The sequence below is a fragment of the Rhodnius prolixus genome, unplaced genomic scaffold, assembly GCF_049639745.1.
Source record: "Rhodnius prolixus isolate KJV_2025 unplaced genomic scaffold, Rpr scaffold_4, whole genome shotgun sequence".
Classification (NCBI taxonomy): domain Eukaryota; kingdom Metazoa; phylum Arthropoda; class Insecta; order Hemiptera; family Reduviidae; genus Rhodnius; species Rhodnius prolixus.
In genome coordinates, this window is record NW_027411614.1 from 28,929,261 (window position 1) to 28,938,641 (window position 9,381).

Genomic DNA, 9,381 nt, shown 5'->3' on the forward strand with positions numbered 1-9,381 from the left:
ATTAAAAACTAGTTATTTTGCTATTACTAATATTTCTTCTTATCATTAAGCCCTGCAACTTCATTTGGAAACTTTTATTAACGCTATTAAATAAGTTTACTCTTATTCAAATTATTATTATTTTCTTTCAAATATGATATGTCCAACAAAATTTTTTGAGAACTACAATTAACAACGACATTAAGAACATAAACTTTGCTCCTCACCAGACGGATTGACATCCATACAGTGATTGAATTTATAGTACATTACAATAGTAGTAGTAAAAATGTCATCTAACCTGAAGAATGTTTTTTACTAGCAAAGTAAAGGTAACTATGCCTAATTGGGAAAGCTTCTCTCCTAGTAAGAACCAAATTTCGGTCAATTCTTGCCATGCTGCTCTCAATATGTTGGGAGCTTTGAATACTGTTTCGGTCTGCTTGGTTCCCTGGTCACTCCGGGATTCCGGGTAACCAACTTGCTGATGAAACAGCAAAGGAAGGAGCTGCGATGATAACAATGACTCCTCAGCCAATATCCCTGTATCCTATCGACGTTGTAGCACAGAGGTGGAGCAGTGGATTTTGAAGGAACATCGAAAACGGTGGAGATCCCGAGCTGACTGCCGTCAGGCTAAAGAAATTCTTGGCCTGTCAAAAAATGGCTATTGTTGGCTTTAGCAGGTCCTTGGATCCGCAAGTTGGTTCAGGTGTTGAGTGGGCATATGAATTTAGCGTACCATCTTTTCAAATGCGGCCTTAGATTAGATTAGATTAGACTATGGCGGCCTCAAGGCCTACGCCCTGCGACCCCTTTGAATCTATTGTGGCTCCCCTCACTTTAAAGCTCACTCTCCAGAGCTGTCCTTTTAATCAGACTTTTAATGCTGGAGAGCGACTCCCCGAGAAGTAACATCCTTAGCCAAACGAGCCCCTCACACTGACACAACACGTGCAGTGCCGTTTCCTCCTCTTCATGACAGAACCTACAATCAGGCTATCATCTGCCAGGCCCATGCGATGCATATGTTTTCTGAGCCTGCAGTGGCCAGTTAATAGGTCTACAATCATCCTTATAGCCTCTCGGCCTTGACGGATTAATTCTGCCGTCAGCCTCGGAGAATAGCCTTTAATAAACTCCTTCGCCTGTCTCTGTCCAGTGGTGTTGAGCCACCATTCCTGAGACCTACTCTGCACCCATAAGTTAATGGTCGCAGTCTTAACATTCTTCGGAACCCCAAAACAGGCCAACGAAGTGTCCCGCAGAGCCTTCCCGGGCCAATAAATCTGCCTCTTCGTTTCCCTTATGTCCTGAATGACCAGGTACTCAAACCACTTATTTTGGTCACTAATTTCCTTCAGGGCACCCAGACAGTCCCAAACCAGACTTGAGTTTACCTGGTAGGAACTAATGCGGCTTTACCCAGGCGCTGGCTGTGGTGAGTCCAATGAGACTGTGCGGCACTTTGTAGAGGTGTGCCCAGTTTATTCTAAAACTAAATTTCTCGTCTTCGGGAGGCCAAATGTTTCCCTAACGGAGATTGTAGCATTTGGTAATCTTAATGAACTTTCTAGGTTTATTCAGTGCACTGGGCGATTGAGTCGCCATGCTCCCTAATGTCCTGTTACTATTTTATTAGTTTATTGTATTGGCATCTGGATTTGTTGTTTTAAAGCCACGGTATCTCTCATAAGATGAGTGGTGGCCGGGCAACAATGGGCATTATGGATTGCCTGAGTTCCTTCCCTTTTTTGGTGGAACCGCCCTTCTATAATACAATCTACAATCTAATACAAAGGTATGCCTAATCTTTCAGGCGAGCTTTAAGTCCAACCACCCTTTCAATGTTTTACCCGTACTTTTTTCCTTGTAGAAATTACTTTTTTCTCATACTCTTTACAATTTACTTGATAGCAATACGTTGCTTTTAATTTTTTTTTGGAGGAACTACTTGGAAGTCAGGTCACGAAAACAATTAGATCTGATTGGTCCCTGTATAGAACCTTTTTTCGCCCCTTTTGAGACAAAACAATTGTTTTAATGGTTTTGCATAATAAAAAGAAAGAATTCTTTACTTAGGCACAGATAAATTTAGTAACACATCTTGTTGGCCTGGTAGCAAGTAAAACTAAGTCCAAGCTAGAATTCTGATATTTTAGTGAAAGGATGTTTTGTAGACAATCTTAATGCTTCTTCTTCTAACTTTGGTATATGCCAGGAGTCGGCAACCCGCAGCTCGCGAGCTGCTTGCGGCTCTTTTATCCAAATTTTATTGAAACAAATGAAAATTTCATTAATTAAAGTAAAGATATTTTTTCAAAAAGAATTTTAAATGTGATAAGTAGGGAACGGATTCGTATGTATTTACATATTTTTTTCTAGGCAATTTACAGACGTTTTTCAACTAGAAGTATTCATACTGACACTTTTTAAGCCGTTTGAGTCTACTTTTATTTCACATATTTCCACATATTTGGATGTTATCGCATGTTTATACATATTTGATTAAAATAAATAAATATTTCTACATATTTAATCAAAATATGTACATATTTTTTCATATTTTTCATTTTGGGCATATTTTCATAATTGGGAGGTGGTTGACAGGAAATGTGAACCACAGACTGTAGGGCTGTAAATCGCAGTGGGTACAATGGTTATTGTAATTTACATAGAATGCTGCTAAACAGTGATGGGCACTTGTTAGTTTTTTGAAGTTGTCTGACGTTGTCTGTTCTTTCAGCTCGTTAGTTGAAGTGACCAATTCATTTCGTTCGGTCACTTAGTGTATTCTTTTTTGGGTGAAATGCCACGAACATCGGCCTCAAACAAACAACTGGTTGCTAAATATCTTCGCGAGTTTCCAGCAGAACTTTTTCGAAGTGATGGAGACATTTTGTACTGCACAGCTAGTGACAAGCGCGTTTCTTGCTCTCAACGTTCCCAAGTCACCCAACATATTGCCACCGGATCGCACATAGAGAATAAAAACAGAAAGAAAGAGAGGACGTCCTATCAAGCCTTCCTTACATCTCCATCAAGTAAGTCTACTCTGAGTACAGATCTGTGTCGGGCTTTGGTTAGAGCAGATATCCTTTTCCACAAACTTAAAAATCCTCATTTCAAAGGATTCTTAGAGACCTATATTGGGAAAAAAATGCCTGACGAGAGCGCTCTGAGGAAAAACTACCTGGAAGATATCTATAAAGATACACTAACCAAAATTCGAGAACTTATCAAAGATGGACCGATTTGGGTGTCAATTGATGAAACCACTGACGTTGAGGGCAGGTATATTGCCAATGCAGTTATTGGAAAACTTGACAGTGATGCTGATGTGGATTCAAAGCCATTCCTTTTGAACTGTGAGGTTCTCGAAAAATGCAATCATTCCACCATTTCACGATTTTCATAAAAAAAAATGTCCATTTTACTTAAATATTCCAGAAAATATTTTAAGAAAATCACATATTTTCCACATAATGGACGAAAATAAATGCATATTTTAATTAAATATTTGGCATTTTTAAATACATAAAAATCCGTTCCTTAGTGATAAGTTTGAAATTGAATAGAATTGTATTAAAATAAAATACGTAATTATATAATACTTTCATTCAAACACAGGTTTAGTTATTATTTATTTGTTTATTTACTTCGCAATATGTGAAAATAAATATATAAAACATTTAAATGTTATTGAATATCATAAAATAATAATTTGTGAATACAAATGATCTACAGAGGTTTTTACACTACCTTCCTTGCGGCTCCTGCTAAGATTTATTAAAATTATTTAAGGAAAAATGGCTCTCTACTTGAAATAGGTTGCCAACCCCTGTTATATGTGAATCTAGAATGCAGAAATTTTACAATTGCACAATCAAAGTTTTTGGACAGTTGGCAAAAGATGTCTTGCACCTAACAGTCAATCTCAATAGATCAACATTAACTTATCATATAGGTGAATAAAAATTGTTTTTTTTTAAAACTATATAACCTTGTCTACCTGTAGGTAGACTGAGGAAGCTGAGGTAATGGCGGGCATAAACTATTGAAATCTTTCTCGCACTAAACCCTCTCCAAGGTGAACTCACAGAGAGGGACAAGCTTGTAGCAAAGAGATGGTATCGTTACCGAGTAAGTCGGGGGTAGTTGTGTGTACTAAATCATAAAGTTTGTTTTGTAGGTTAGTTGCAGAACGGCCGGCTACTGGCCAGGACAGGATGGCCAGCCATATTCCCGGCATACTGGCACACATAATATCGTTCTTAACTTTAGTGGAAAGAATAAAATAATATATGGGAGCAAATAACAAACTTTACAGGTATCTTTAATTTCCTGATCGGATTGAGAAATTGAATTATGGATTTAATGTTTTAGTATTGACTTTGCTTCAACTAAGTTCTTACTAAGAATCTGTTTTCTTTCTAAAATTTTCGGTCTCAGAGATCGGTAAAACAGGTATTAACACTGCATTGTTAATTAGAAGTCAATTTGGCTCCAAAAAATAGGAATGGTCTCTGATTCCCCACGTCTCATAGCTATTCCCGAAATGCTCTTAGATATGCTATCCACACTCTCTCACCATTTGATAGTCACGAGCTGAAGACCATGGAATTCTTAGTTTCTTTTTGCAGATTAGTTTACTTGAATCATAAGAGTCATTTTGACTCCAGATTGGAATTACACATAAATATATCGGAGTCATTTCGACTCCTGATTGGCAATATAAGTAGATTTTCTGTAATTAACTTGACTCCAGATTATTGTCTAAATGCTTATTTGATAAATTTACATAATTTTCATAGAAAGTATCAAGGCACAAAAAAAAAACTTCTTTCTAGAATTGATTTTCTGCAAAAACTTGCAGCGAATTGGGTAATTTTCGATCCGTGTCATCAGCAAACAGTAATTGAAAAAGTAGTGAATGTAATTAAAAAAATGAAAAAGTCCCCGATCAGAAGGCTAGAATCAGGGTTCTAGAAATACTGAAATGACTGCGATCCTAAGTTGAAGTTAATTCCTTCTGCGTGAAATGTTAAAGCCGATTTGTGGACAAAATTTGTTTTTTCGTTCTTAATTGCTATTCTTTCTCATCCTTTAATGCAAATTTTATTATTAAAATTGAAATCAATATAAAAAAGTTTTCCTTCTTTTGCGTTTATTTTTGCTACAATCAGCGCGTTAGCGCTATAAGTAACAATGATACAATAGAGTAATAAATGATTAGGTAACGAGTGGAGAAGTTACCCAGTGGTAGCACTCTAAAACTTGGTTAGTCACTCTCTTCACTTGAGAGGAGATCACGAGGCCACTGTCTTTTAAGACGTCTTGTCGGGTTATCAGGAAGAGTTCTAGAAGAAAGATTTTGAGCTAGAGGATTTACATGAGATTGCAGGCTGAAGTGGAGTTTTCTGTATCGTGTTTTAGCCACTTGGATGATAAAAGGAATGTTAAGGTCAGTCAGGATGGAGACATAAAATGGAGCGTTTACGATAGTTCGAAGTATTTTAGATTGTAGCGATTGAATTCTTTGGAGATTGGAGCGTTTGGTTGAACCCCACAGCTCTATTCCATACGCCCGGATAGGTTTCAAAATAGAAGTATAAATCAGCCTTTTGTTGTCCAGAGAGAGTTTTGATCTATCGTCTAAGAGTCTTTTAAGTAGTCGATAACGTCTGTTTAGTTCTGTTCTTTTAAGTCTAGTGTGGGGGTTGTTTTATTATTAAAATTTAAATCAATATAAAAAGGTCAAAAATATATTATGGAGTCAATATGACTCTACAATTGGCAATAACTGACTAAGTTCGAGCATTGGCAATGCAGTTGTTAATTGTGAAAGTTTGACCTTACAGTTTTACTTACCTTTAAAGAATTACACAAATATGGAAGCATTTATTTAGTTAGCGTGCCAAGATAGAAGAAAATGAAAAATTCATGATTTTTATATTTAGGTTAACGTGTTTAAAAATTACGTGACTTTAGGGGAAGGTTTGAGAAGCTAAAAATGTATTTTAGAAAATATATCGACGGGGTAATCTATCTATGGGGTAATCTATTGTATTTCAAGATTATGTACCAAGAACATCTATTGCTTTTAAACGTTAGACGAAAATATCTCTTCTTTAAAAAGCAATTTTTTGATGGCCACTTTATTTCCCTTGGCTTGAGTTTCCTTTTAAATAAAGTAGAAATAATCCAGCCGACTTTTTTTTTATATACATCATTTTGATGGAGTTTTTAGTACGCCCTTTTACTTTTAGAAATTAATAAATCCCACAGGTACTCTCTACACTTAAGTGAACAGATTTCTTCAGGTTAATCCTGGAATAAAGTAAGGAAACGCTGAAATAAGAGAGAAATAGAAGAAGATAAAGTTGAGTTGGTTGAAGTTTATAGTTAAGCTTGCCTGGCTTCTGCATCATGGATTGAAATAAAGCGAAGGCAAAGACTTTGCTAAATGTTTGTAGTAAGTAGGGGGAGGCAAGGCAAGCTTTACAAGTTTTTGGGTGAGAACGCTGAGCTGTTTGCCAGACCGGGCGGTGAGTTGGTGAATGCTACTCCTCCAGCTCTGGATTGAGTGGGAGTAAATACTGCTTGAATGTTAACCGGCTATGACACCTTCCCTAAGACAAACACAGCTCATACTCCATTTCCAGGTGTTGGGATTTTACACCATCTTCTCAAGCCTTCACAATGGTACGGCCACTAAATACTCAGATTCAGATTCAGATTCAGATTTTATTGTTTTTTGAGATTACAATATCTCCTAACAAGGAGTTGATAGTGAATACAATAATATTTATATAGATAAGAAAATAGTAACATTACAAACTTGTATTGAATTAAAAGGAACAAAAATAAATTTAATAAACAAAATCACCAACTTCTGGTGGAACTATTTAACAGGTCAATGTACAAAGCAATATGATGTGGTCGAAAGCCAAACTATAAACACTATTCATTCAAAATAAAAGCCCTTACTTTCAGTGCTGAGACTGTATAATAATACACATTATTCAAGTGCTCCAAATCAGAAATACATAAAATTTTTTCCAAATTACCCAGCTCATCTAACGATCTATCAATATATTTAGTTAAGTATTTTTTACGGCAGCTACCATATATTGGACAATTTAACAAGAAATGAATTAAATTTTCAGGTTTCTGAAGATTACAAATTGTACAATTTTCCCCTGTTTCAAGTGTATACAAATTTCCTTTAAAAAATAATTTAAATCGGTTCTCATTTGATATCCTTAATTGGCTTAATATTCTGCGTTTACTTAAATTACAATGAATTTGCAAATAACTTTCTTTAAAGCCTAGAGCACTTATGCATCTATACATTTTGTTATAGTTAGAATTAAGAACAGATTCTACATCTTTACTAACATGGTGGTTTACATATTTTTCCACCAAGTTAGGTAATTCTTTGCGTATTATATCTGGATTTTCATAATTTATGATATGTATCATTCCAACCTTGGACAATTTCTCTTTTAATTGTGTGTACCAATTATAGTGTATTTTATTGCCCGACCATTTATCTAGAGCTTTCAACCTTTGAATACAAATTTTAGGTAATCTGGACGAGTCCATTTCCATTACTCTGCACAGCCATGTAACCATACGCTTAACAATTTTTATTTCAATATTATTGTGACCACTTTCCAATCTTACAAAATGGTTAGGTGTGTTTCTTGGCCAGTGATATAAAGACTTATAAAATCTCAATGGCACTACTTCCAATTTATGACAATATAAAGGTGCCCAAACTTCTGCCGAATATAACACCATCGACTCTACCATGGAATTACATAAAGTCATCTCAGTGGCCCAATTATTGCTGCGCGTTTTATTTAAAATACTTCGGGTATTAGCTGAGGCAAGCATACCTTTTTTAACAAAAAATTCTGAATTTTTCAGAAATCTACCCGACGAATTGAACAAAACACCAAGATAGCAGTATTTATCCAGAATTTTAATTTCTTTATTGGTATACATTAACGGCCTAGTGCGTTTATTTCTACCTCGTTTGAAAACTACAGCGTTGGTTTTATCCAAGTTAACTTCGAGTTCATGGTTCTCACAGTATTGCTCAAGTAGATGTAATTTCTTTTGCGCTTCTACTATTGTATTTGACAGAATGACCAAATCGTCGGCAAATAAAAGGGCGTTTAAATCGGTTAGCTCATCAATAGCGATACCGCTAGTGCCATCCGTCTTAAGGCACTTAACTATATCATGGACGAACAACGAGAAAAGTAATGGAGAAATAACATCACCCTGTAATATTCCCTTAGTTAATTCTATCTCTTGATTTTCAAGTTTAATTTTAGATTTACTATAAATATTTTTTATTAAATTTATCATTTTTACACTTACACCAATCTGTGCTAACTTCTGAAACAATATAATGTGATTAACGGTGTCGAAAGCCCGTTTAAAATCTACAAAGATGGCAACGAGCGATCTTTTATCAAGCCTAAGGCTTATGTTTATTGCCGAACTGAGCACGAATATATTGTCGGTGCATCCCCTATTACTTCTGAATCCATTCTGTTCTTCCGGTAGTATATTGTTCTTTTCTGACCAATTCATTAGCCTCTGAGCAAGGATGCTCGTAAAAAGTTTCGTGATAGTATTTATTAGAGCAATACCTCGATAGTTTGCAGGATTCTCTTTATCACCCTTCTTGTGTATGAAATGCATTGTAATTTCGGCCCATTTGTCCGGAATCTCCCCGTAATTAAAAACAGTATTAAAAAGATTAAGCAAGTAGTGTTCCCAGTTAGCGGGTAGGATTTTATATGCCTCATACGGGACAGTGTCAATACCTGGTGCTTTCCCTTTATTACACTTCAACACGGCAGTCTGTAGTTCTTCTAGTGAGATATCCGTATCAAGCTCGCGTACCGAAAATAACCCTGGACAAACAATTTTCAAATCCTCTCTGGGAGGGTATAGAGCCCTATAAAAAGCAATTATTTTTTCCAAGGGAACTGGCTCTCTCTTACCTTTAATCCTTCTGACTCGGTTTATTGCCTCCCAAAAATCCTTGCAATTTTTAACATTTGCCAACTGTTCCAGATATTGTTTATAAAACAACTTCTTAGCATTTATTACACATTTTTTATAAAGATTTTTGCAGTCATAATATTCTTTTAGCAAAATTGGTGAAAAATTATTTCTTTTACAGTTTTTAAAACTAACTTTAACTCTTTTTTTTGCCTCTTTACATTCTAAATTAAACCACGCATTTTTTGTTTGATAAATATTGTAATTATTTGCCGGTACAAAAAATTTTATTTCAAGTAATTGTAATTGAGTTGCAGTTTCCTCAATTGCTTCAATAATGTTATTATACAATAGGTCAGGAACATTAGAATTAAA